The sequence below is a fragment of the Sabethes cyaneus genome, chromosome 3 (assembly GCF_943734655.1).
Source record: "Sabethes cyaneus chromosome 3, idSabCyanKW18_F2, whole genome shotgun sequence".
Taxonomy (NCBI): Eukaryota; Metazoa; Arthropoda; class Insecta; order Diptera; family Culicidae; genus Sabethes; species Sabethes cyaneus.
In genome coordinates this window covers 141,778,155-141,788,872 of record NC_071355.1, presented here as the reverse complement: position 1 = coordinate 141,788,872, position 10,718 = coordinate 141,778,155, and positions in this window count along the sequence as shown.

The following is a 10,718-nucleotide window of genomic DNA, read 5'->3' as shown; positions in this document are numbered from 1 at the left end:
TTCCAGTATTTCAATCCTGCAATCCTGATAGTGAAAGAAATTTTCCAAGTCTTGTTCATCAAAATAGGAATTGTTCTTATATCTAGTTGGTTCTTCAGTCGGTTGTTCGGAAGAAATGGGAAGAAATTTCTGAATTGGTTTCATTTAAATTCCATTGCAACTAGGCTTGGTTAGTATCTGAGCACTCAATTTTTCCTCCAAATTTAGAAGTACATACTTGCAGTACACTTTTTTTCTTGCAGCACGGATTAGCAGGCATTAGCGGCAGCTTGGGTTGGTTCTAATTGGTACTATGCCAATGCATAAATTTTCTCTATTCACAGGAAGAGCGATCTTGTCAAAAAGACCATTTAAGGATGATTATTTCGGCCCAAGATTTAGAAGACTGTCGCACGTTAAAATAAATTTCGTGTAATAAATGTCATGTAACAGCTTTTCCGGACGATGATGCACGCAGCCATGCGTCCAAGGCTTCCATCCAACTACCACCAGAAGACGAAAAATGAAGGAAAGCTAGCGTGGATTGAGGGTGGCGATAATTAGGCAACAAAACGATAAGCTAGAGATGGTGGAATTCTTGGCGCGAGAAAGATCATAGGTCGATAGAAGAAAACATTACCTTGTCTAAACTCAAAGACTACAGTACAGAAAAGCGAAATATAGTTGCACGAATTGAGATAGTAAAGACAAAATTAAAATAAGAGTAAGCTGTGTATCAAAATGAAGATAATAGTGAGAGACAACAATAAATGGAAAAAGTTTTAAAGGAAGATAAGAACGACGTGCGGAAAGAAGTAAACGACAAGTATGGTTATCAAAGAATTCTATCTGATTCCCGACCGTGACCGTTCCAAACTTCACGCTAAATAATCTACTCTCACAGCCAGGACCTCTGAGTTTCCTGACATTACCGTTACCACCAGTTTAGTCAACTCCAAAGCTGGATTTGCGTCCCAACCATCGACGCCATCGCAGTTAAGCCGCATCGTCGCCATCGCTCTCAACCAGCATGCGAAACGCCCGGAATAAGCCATCCAATTGACCCGTGCCAACCTGACCGCCAACGGACCCCGGCTGGCCTCTCCGCCCGCAAATGAAACCTTAGAAACCAAAAGGTAGGAGTTACCAAAGGGAACATCCGCGAATAAAGGGGAAAGTTTAAGCACAAGGTTAGCAGGTGGACTGTTTTTGGCGAGTGGTGAATGACCCATCGGTTAAACCACTCTATATTAAACTCAACAACAGCAACAACAACAACAAATAGGTGTTTTCGTGACAATAAGGGGCGAACATGTGCCGATCCTGAGGCTAGTTTCGGGGGCCTCGGAAGTGCTGGATTGTTACGACCACAACAGTTAAAGAGCACACGTATTAGTAGAACTTTATTTGAAAGATGAAAAAAACAAAACATGGTTCTTGTTAATTAACCTGCCTTAGTATAATATAATACAATAATATTTATTTTTTTAGTACCGCAGCTAATGTGTGTCCTCCCGTGCAGTATCATAAAATAGATATTTATTGTGCCATTACTACAGATTGCAAGAAACACGATTTCAATCATTTTGAGAGAATGAGAGAATAATCTACAGTATGTCGTTATGTATGGATCTCGTTGATGATAACATATCTAATAACTATTCTAATTATTTTAGGTGCAAAACGTTTATCTTACAGTGCAATTTTATTATCTGGATCTGTTTGTCCGCTTATATTGAAAGACAAAGTCGTTTTATCAACTGTGACAATGATCCTGTATATATCAACTTTAAATAAACATGAAAGGAATAGAAACCTATGCGTAGAGGACGACTTACCAATGATATAGAATCTGTCTACAGTAGCTTCTGGCTAACACATACATTAAATACAATCGACCCTTGATTGATATATTTTGGTATTATATGCTTCAAAAAGTTTAATCACTGACGAACTGGCATGACACATAGAAGAAAATCCTTAAAAACCATCGTCCTACTCATTTCGCTTGCACACTAGCACCCTCTGTTATGCATGTTGCGGAGTAGCTTGCATTTGCAGAGTTTTATACTGTAGGGTTTTTACATTTACATGGTTTTATACTGAATACTCCACCCCATCGGCAGGCAACCATGTTTGCGTCGCCAACGTCTCGTGTGTGTGCGGAAATGAGATAGCATTTCACCACTGCGTTTCACTCCCAGCAGTCTGATTTGGGCCCGCTGTCACATTTTGAGCCCGAGACATCCTCACGTTGTCACTCATTGCAGCTCGATATAGAGATGCCATTAGGGTGGAATACTCGAGCGCCTAAGCACAAGTCTAAAATGTAAAAGAAGAAGAAAATTCGCTCATCTTATTAATATTAATATTAAAGATATCGAATTTTTGAAAAAAAAAATACAAAATAGATTTATACCTTTTTACATCGTCTGCTTATCCAGAAGATCCAATACGGGTTTACAAATGGTTTAAGCACTTCTTCTTCTTCTTCAGCAGCATAGAGCCGGGGTGGCTCGTGCTGTTTCAAGCACTCGTCTCCATTCAACTCGGTCTTGGGCCACTCGTCGCCAATTTCCTAGTTGTCTCAGAAGTCGCAAATCGCTTTCGACCTGGTCGAGCCGTCGTGCACGTTGGGCCCCCCTGTTCCTGGTGCCGGTGGGGTTGTTGAAGAGAACTATTTTCGTCGCACTGTCGTCCGGCATCCGTACGACGTGTCCGGCCCACCATAGCCTGCTAACTTTCGCTAGATGTACGATGGGAGTCTCCCCAAGCAGTGCCTGTAGCTCGTGATTCATACGCCTCCGCCACTCTCCGCTTTCAGTTTGTACTCCGCCAAATATCGTCCACAGCACTTTCCGCTCAAACACGGCAAGGGCGCGTATGTCCTCCGTAAGCAGCGTCACGGCTTCAAGTCCATAAAGAACTACCGGTCTAATAATGGTTTTGTACATTGTTAGCTTCGTGCGGCGGCGTATGCTTCCTGATCGTAGCGTTTTACGAAGGGCAAAGTGGGCCCGATTTCCCGCTTGGATGCGCCACTGGATCTCTTTACTAGTGCTGTTGTCCGCGGTCACCAACGATCCCAAATACACGAACTCCTCTACCACTTCTAGTTCGTCGCCGTCAACGGTTACCGTCCGTGGGAGGCGCGCGTTTGTTTCCTTTGAGCCTCTTCCTTTCATGTATTTAGTCTTCGACTCATTTATTTTTAGCCCAATTCTCCTAGACTCCGCTTTCAGTCTAACGTAGATTGCCTCCGTCGTCGCAAAGTTCCTGGCAATGATATCGAAGTCATCTGCAAAGCCTAGAAGTTGGCTACTGTTGGTAAAAATCGTCCCTCTCGTTTCGATGCCCACTCGTCGGATCACCCCCTCAAGAGCGATGTTGAACCGCATGCAAGATAGACTGTCACCTTGTCTCAACCCTCGTCGCGTCTCGAAGGGACTCGAGAGTGTCCCAGAGATGCGTACGAAACACATCACTCGATCCAATGTAGCTCTGATCAGTCGCGTCAGTTTGTCCGGAAAACCGTATTCGTGCATAATTTGCCATAGCCAGGGATGCCACATATAATTCTGTGTTTTTTGTTGGAAAAATCTGACAATCTGTACGGCGAGGAAAAATATCTGTGCAAAAATCTGTTCAATGCAAAACAATGAGAGTGAAAGAGATAGAGAGTCATTTTGCTGACTATTTTCGTCTCTTTCACTCTCATGTAAAAGCTCAAAAATCTGTTTAATCTGTGTAATTTGGCGAAAATCTGTATTCTATGCATAAGATTCTGTACAGGCGATTTCTTTCAAATATCTGTTAAACACAGAATAATCTGTGCATGTGGCAACCCTGGCCATAGCTTGTCTCGATCGACTGTATCGTATGCTGCTTTGAAATCAATAAAGATGTGATGCGTGGGCACGTTGTACTCCCGACATTTCTGCAAGATCTTTCGGATAGTAAAAATTTGGTCCGTAGTTGCGCGAGCCCCCATGAAACCCGCCTGATAATTCCCTACGAAACTTTGTGGTATCGGTGACAACCGGTGTAACAGGATCTGGGAGAGTACCTTGTAGGCGGCGTTTACCAGCGTTATATCACGATAGTTGCAGCAGTCTAGCCAACCACCCTTTTTGTATATGGAACAAACCACTCCTTCCATCCATTCCTCCGGTAGCTTTTGCTCCTCCCAAATCCTCGAAATAACCCAGTGTAGAGCCTTTGTTAGCGTTTCTCCGCCATGTTTATAAAGCTCTGCCGGTAGGCGGTCCAACCCAGTGGCTTTATTGGTCTTCAGCAGCCTGATTTCTCGTTTGACTTCTTGAAGATCAGGTGCTAGGACATTACAATCTTCCATGGGCGCTCCTAGGTTTTTTTTTATTGGGGCAAATATTCGATTACATAAAATACTTAAGAGTAACTATCCTATATCATATTGTGTGTTCAATCACAAGTGGTGACTTTTCAACACTATTAGAATTGCAATATATACTATTATTCTGATTTCTTATGATTTGTTACGACAATTAAGATTATTTAGCAGTAGGGATTACAACCTAAGGGAAAAAATATAAATCTTAACCTAATATCTAACCTAGCTAACTTATCTATACCTATAAAGAAGGATTTCTGTCTGTCTGTCTGTCTGTCTGTCTGTCTGTCTGTCTGTCTGTCCTGTGTTCCTTATAGAATCAAAAACTACTGAACCAATCGGCGTGAAAATTTGCATGTAGAGGTTTTTGGGGCCAGGAAAGGTTTTAGTGATGGTTAGAGACCCCTCCCCCCACTAAGAGGGGGGGCTCCCATACAAATGAAGCACAAATTTCTGCATAACTCGAGAACTAATCAAGCAAATAGAACCAAATTTGGCATGTGGGTGTTTTCGGTGACAAGAATTTATTCTAGGGTAATTTGAGACCCCTCCCCTCTTTATAAGGGGAATTATAACTCCTCTCCCCTTTAAGAGGGGGGGTGGGTTTCCATACAAATTTCCTCATAACTCGAGAACTAATCAAGCAAATGGAACCAAATTTGGCATGTGAAAGTTTTCGAGGGCAAGAAAATTTTCTATGTTGAATTAGGACCCCTCCTCACTTTAAGAGGGGGGGCTCCTGTACAAATGAAATACCAATTTCCTCATAACTCGAGAACTAATCAAGCAAATGGAACCAAATTTGGCATGTGGGTGTTTTTGGAGACAAAATTTTTTTCTATGATGAATTGGGACCCCTCCCCACTTTAAGTGGGGGGGGGCTCCTATACAAACGAAATACAAATTTCCTTATAACTCGAGAGCTAATCCAGCAAATGGAACCAAATTTGGCATGTAGGTGTTTTTGGAGGCAAGAATTTTTTCTATGATGAATAAGAACCTCTCCCCACTTTAGGAGGGGGGGCTCCTATACAAATGAAATACAAATTTCCTCATAACTCGAGAACTAATCAAGCAAATAGAACCAAATTTGGCATGTGGGTGTTTTCGGTGACAAGAATTTATTCTATGGTAAATTGAGACCCCTCCCTCTTTATAAGGGGAATTGTAACTCCTCTCCCCTTTAAGAGGGGGGGCTTCCATACAAATTTCCTCATAACTGGAGAACTAATCAAGCAAATGGAACCAAATTTGGCATGTGAAGGTTTTCGAGGGCAGGAAAATTTTCTACGGTGAATTAGGACCCCTCCCCACTCTAAGAGGGGGGGCTCCTGTACAAATGAAATACAAATTTCCTCCTAACTCGAGAACTAATCAAGCAAATAGAACCAAATTTGGCATGTGGGTGTTTTCGGTGACAAGAATTTATTCTAGGGTAATTTGAGACCCCTCCCCTCTTTATAAGGGGAATTATAACTCCTCTCCCCTTTAAGAGGGGGGGGGGGGTTTCCATACAAATTTCCTCATAACTCGAGAACTAATCAAGCAAATGGAACCAAATTTGGCATGTGAAAGTTTTCGAGGGCAAGAAAATTTTCTATGTTGAATTAGGACCCCTCCTCACTTTAAGAGGGGGGGCTCCTGTACAAATGAAATACCAATTTCCTCATAACTCGAGAACTAATCAAGCAAATGGAACCAAATTTGGCATGTGGGTGTTTTTGGAGACAAAATTTTTTTCTATGATGAATTGGGACCCCTCCCCACTTTAAGTGGGGGGGGGCTCCTATACAAACGAAATACAAATTTCCTTATAACTCGAGAGCTAATCCAGCAAATGGAACCAAATTTGGCATGTAGGTGTTTTTGGAGGCAAGAATTTTTTCTATGATGAATAAGAACCTCTCCCCACTTTAGGAGGGGGGGCTCCTATACAAATGAAATACAAATTTCCTCATAACTCGAGAACTAATCAAGCAAATAGAACCAAATTTGGCATGTGGGTGTTTTCGGTGACAAGAATTTATTCTATGGTAAATTGAGACCCCTCCCTCTTTATAAGGGGAATTGTAACTCCTCTCCCCTTTAAGAGGGGGGGCTTCCATACAAATTTCCTCATAACTGGAGAACTAATCAAGCAAATGGAACCAAATTTGGCATGTGAAGGTTTTCGAGGGCAGGAAAATTTTCTACGGTGAATTAGGACCCCTCCCCACTCTAAGAGGGGGGGCTCCTGTACAAATGAAATACAAATTTCCTCCTAACTCGAGAACTAATCAAGCAAATAGAACAACATTTGGCATGTGGGTGTTTTTGGAGGCAACCATTTTTCCCATTATGAATTAGGACTTCTTACCTTTTTAGGAGGGGGGGGTCCCATTCAAACGAAATACAAATTTGCTCATAACTTTAGAACTAATCAAGCAAATGGAACCAAATTTGGCATGTGGGAGTTTTAGATGGCAGAATTTTTTTTCTGTGGTATATTACGATCCCTTTCCCTTTTAAGAGGGTGGGCTCCCATACAAATGAAATACAAATTTCCTTATAATTTGAGTACTAATCAAGCAAATGGAACCAAATTTAGCATGTAGGAGATTTTTGAGTCTTGAATTTATTTTATGATAATTAGAGACCTCTCACCCCTGTGGTAGGGGGATATGGACTCTCATACAAATAAAACAGAAATTTTTGCGAAACTGAAAAACTAATCCAACTCGAGAAATTCGAGACTCTTCCATAAAACATTAATCAATAACAAGACCACAAAAACTATCTATAGTAACACTAGATCATTCAGGACGAGCCGGTCGCGAGTGTTGCCAGTGACCCGCTGTCGGAAGCGCCGCCCACTGGGGGGCTTGCAAAACTCGAGATAGTGACAAAGATCATCCGAGATTCATGATTTATGTACAACACAGGTTAATTTGTGGCAATACGAAGTTTGTCGGGTCAGCTAGTGATCTATAAAGAGACCTAATCATAGCAATAGAGGATTGCAACGATTTTTGTCGGAAATTTGAAATAATTTTGTTTGACATAGTTTCTAGGGTTTCAACACCAGTAAGTCTATGTAATTCTAATGTACTAAACCAAGGAGGACGCTTCAAAATCATTTTCAAAATTTTATTTTGAATCCTCTGAAGACTCTTCTTCCTTGTAATACAACAACTTGACCAAATCGGAACGGCATATAACATCGCCGGTCTAAAAATTTGTTTGTAAATCAATAGTTTATTTTTCAGACAAAGTCTAGAATTTCTGTTAATGAGAGGATATAAACATTTCATATATTTATTACATTTTGCTTGAATACTTTCGATGTGGTCTTTAAAAGTAAGTTTTTTATCATAAATTAATCCCAAATATTTAACTTGGTCAGACCAACTCAAAGCAACTCCATTCATCTTGATAATGTGATTGCTATTTGGCTTAAGGGAAGAAGCTCTAGGCTTATGAGGAAAAATAATTAATTGAGTTTTACAAGCATTGGGAGAAATTTTCCACTTTTGCAAGTATTTGGAGAAAATATCCAAGCTTTTCTGCAGTCGACTACATATGACACGAAGACTTTTTCCTTTTACGGAAATGCTTGTATCGTCGCAGAATAACGACTTTGTGCAGCCAGCCGGTAATTCAGGAAGATCAGATGTGTATATGTTATATAGGATTGGGCCCAAGATCGAGCCTTGAGGCACACCTGCTTCAACAGGAAATTTATCAGATTTAGAATTCTGATAGACAACCTGTAAAAATCGATCAGTTAAATAATTTTGTAAAATTTTTACAATGTAAATTGGAAAGTTAAAATTTAGCAATTTCGTGATTAAACCTTTATGCCACACACTGTCGAATGCTTTTTCTATGTCTAGAAGAGCAACTCCAGTAGAATAGCCGTCGGCTTTATTAGCTCGTATCATATTAGTAACTCTGAGCAATTGATGCATGAGTAGTGGAATGCCCATGTCGAAAACCAAATTGTTCATCTGCAAAAATGGAATGTTCAGTAATATGTGACATCATTCTGTTAAGAATTATTCTCTTAAATAATTTACTTATGGATGGAAGTAAACTAATTGGCCTATATGCGCTCCTAGGTTAATTTCCGTTCCGCCTCCGTCTGTGACTTCGCCATTGAGGTGTTCATCGAAGAACTGCTTCCACCTGTCGACCACCTCGCGCTCGTTTGTAATTAGATTCCCTCCCTCGTCCCCACACATGTCAGATTTCGGTGTGTAGCCCTTCCGAGTTTGGTTCACCTTCTCATAAAACTTGCGCGTGTCATTAGCTCGGAATAGTTGCTCTAATTCTTCACGATCTCTGTCCTCCTGTTGGCGCTTTTTTTTCCTCAGGATCGTGGTCAACTGGTTTCTAACTTGTCGGTATTTGTCCAGGTTCTCTCTAGTGGCAATACTTAGATAATTTTTCCAAGCATTTTTTTTCTCCTCCACCGCTTGTTGGCATTCCCCATCAAACCAATCATTTTGTGTACTCCGAGGCTCAATACATAGTGCCTCCGAGGCTCAATTCTCCGCTGGCCGAACGTATTCTGCCCAACCGTCTTCGAGATTTGAAGCACCTAACTCCTCGGAAGAAGGCGGTGCCTCATTCAGTACTCGCGCGTAGTTCTCGGCAGCTTGTGGGTTATCTAGCTGCCTGATGTTTAGCCGAGGAGGGCGGCTTTGACGTGTCCGGTATACGGTGGACAGCTTTGAGCGCACATGTACTGCTACTAGGTAATGGTCAGAATCAATATCCGCACCCCGACGGGAGCGTACGTTCGTGATGTTAGAGAAAAACCGGCCCTCTATGAGAACGTGGTCAATTTGGTTCATTCTACGTTGGTCAGGTGACCTCCAGGTGGCTTTGTGGATATCCTTGCGCGGGAAAATGGTGCTTCGGATCACCAGGCCTCGGGAAGCTGCGAAGTTTATACATCGTTGGCCGTTATCGTTTGTGTCGGTGTGCAGGCTATGGGGTCCTACCACCGGTCTATACATTTCTTCCCTACCGACTTGGGCGTTCATATCCACGATGACGATCTTGGTGTCCCGTGACGAGCAATTGTCGTACGTTGCCTCCAGCCTCGCGTAGAACACCTCTTTCTCATCGTCGGGTCTACCTTCGTGCGGGCAATGCACGTTAATGATGCTATAATTGAAGAAACGGTCCTTTATCCTCAATACACACATTCTCTCGTTGATCGCCTTCCAATCTATCACGCGATCCTGCATCCCGCCCAGCACTACAAAGCCCGTTCCCAGTTCGTTGGTAGTGCCACCGCTCTGGTAAAACTGGGCCTTTCCACCACGGATCTTCCATACCTTCTCTCCTTTGCGACAGATTTCCTGCAGAGCTACGATGCCGAGTTTGCGGGGTTCCAGCTGTTCAAACAGCACCCGCTCGCAACCTGCGAAATTTAGCGATCTGCAGTTCCAAGTACCGAGGCTCCATTCGTCGTCCTTGTTCCGTCGCCTAGGTCGATGCCGAATATTCCGCTCCGAATTTGCTTGAATGTTGTAAGTTTCTTTTTAATTTAGGTGTGTAGCCGTACTGGGGCAACACTACCGAGTCTCGCGATGGGGCTGCCATCTTATAGTGCCGAGACTCACTATACCTCTTTCCCGGTTAGTATACGACCTTAGTTTCCACCGGGGTTGGTTACCCGATCTCCGCTAAGGTTGCTCGTATTCCGGCTGGTACCACGAGGAGGTCGGGATCGGAGTTGCTGGATAAGAGGAGATAAGATAAGATAAGATAAGAAAAGTGTTACATATACACACATGAGACGTTATAGACGTTTCCATTTATGTGTGTGTTGGTGTTGGAAAATGAAGCAAACAGGCATCAGCTCTTCCCCAGAATCAGGCACGCGTATTTCGTGTTCGCTAGTGTGGGTGCTTGAAATCTCTATTGCACGTTAAATGACCGAGAGAAAGTTCAAACGCGTAACCGTCCCTCACGGATTTGAACCAAATTTTGTCAGATTATTTGTTTTAAGTCCGTAAGGTATACCTTAAGTTTGGTGTCTTTTGAACGTCCCCTCATTGATGAGAGCACCCTCTTTTTTAAAGAAAAGACACAGTTTTCTCAAATCCTCTTAGGTATTTTCTTTTGCTTATATTTCTGGAAATATTAGGTTTAGAAAGAAGATATTTACATTTGCATTTTTCATAGGAAGTCGCCCAAGAAATCCGAAAAAAATATTATTTTTCAGCGGCAATGCTGCCAAATATTTTCGATTTGAAAACTAAATTTGCAATTTGCTCTCAACGAATACGCTTTGATCTTGAAAATTCCAAAACCATCGCGTTTCCCAGATTTTTTTTACATAAGAATCATTCAGCACTATGAGGTATTCTTTGCTGAA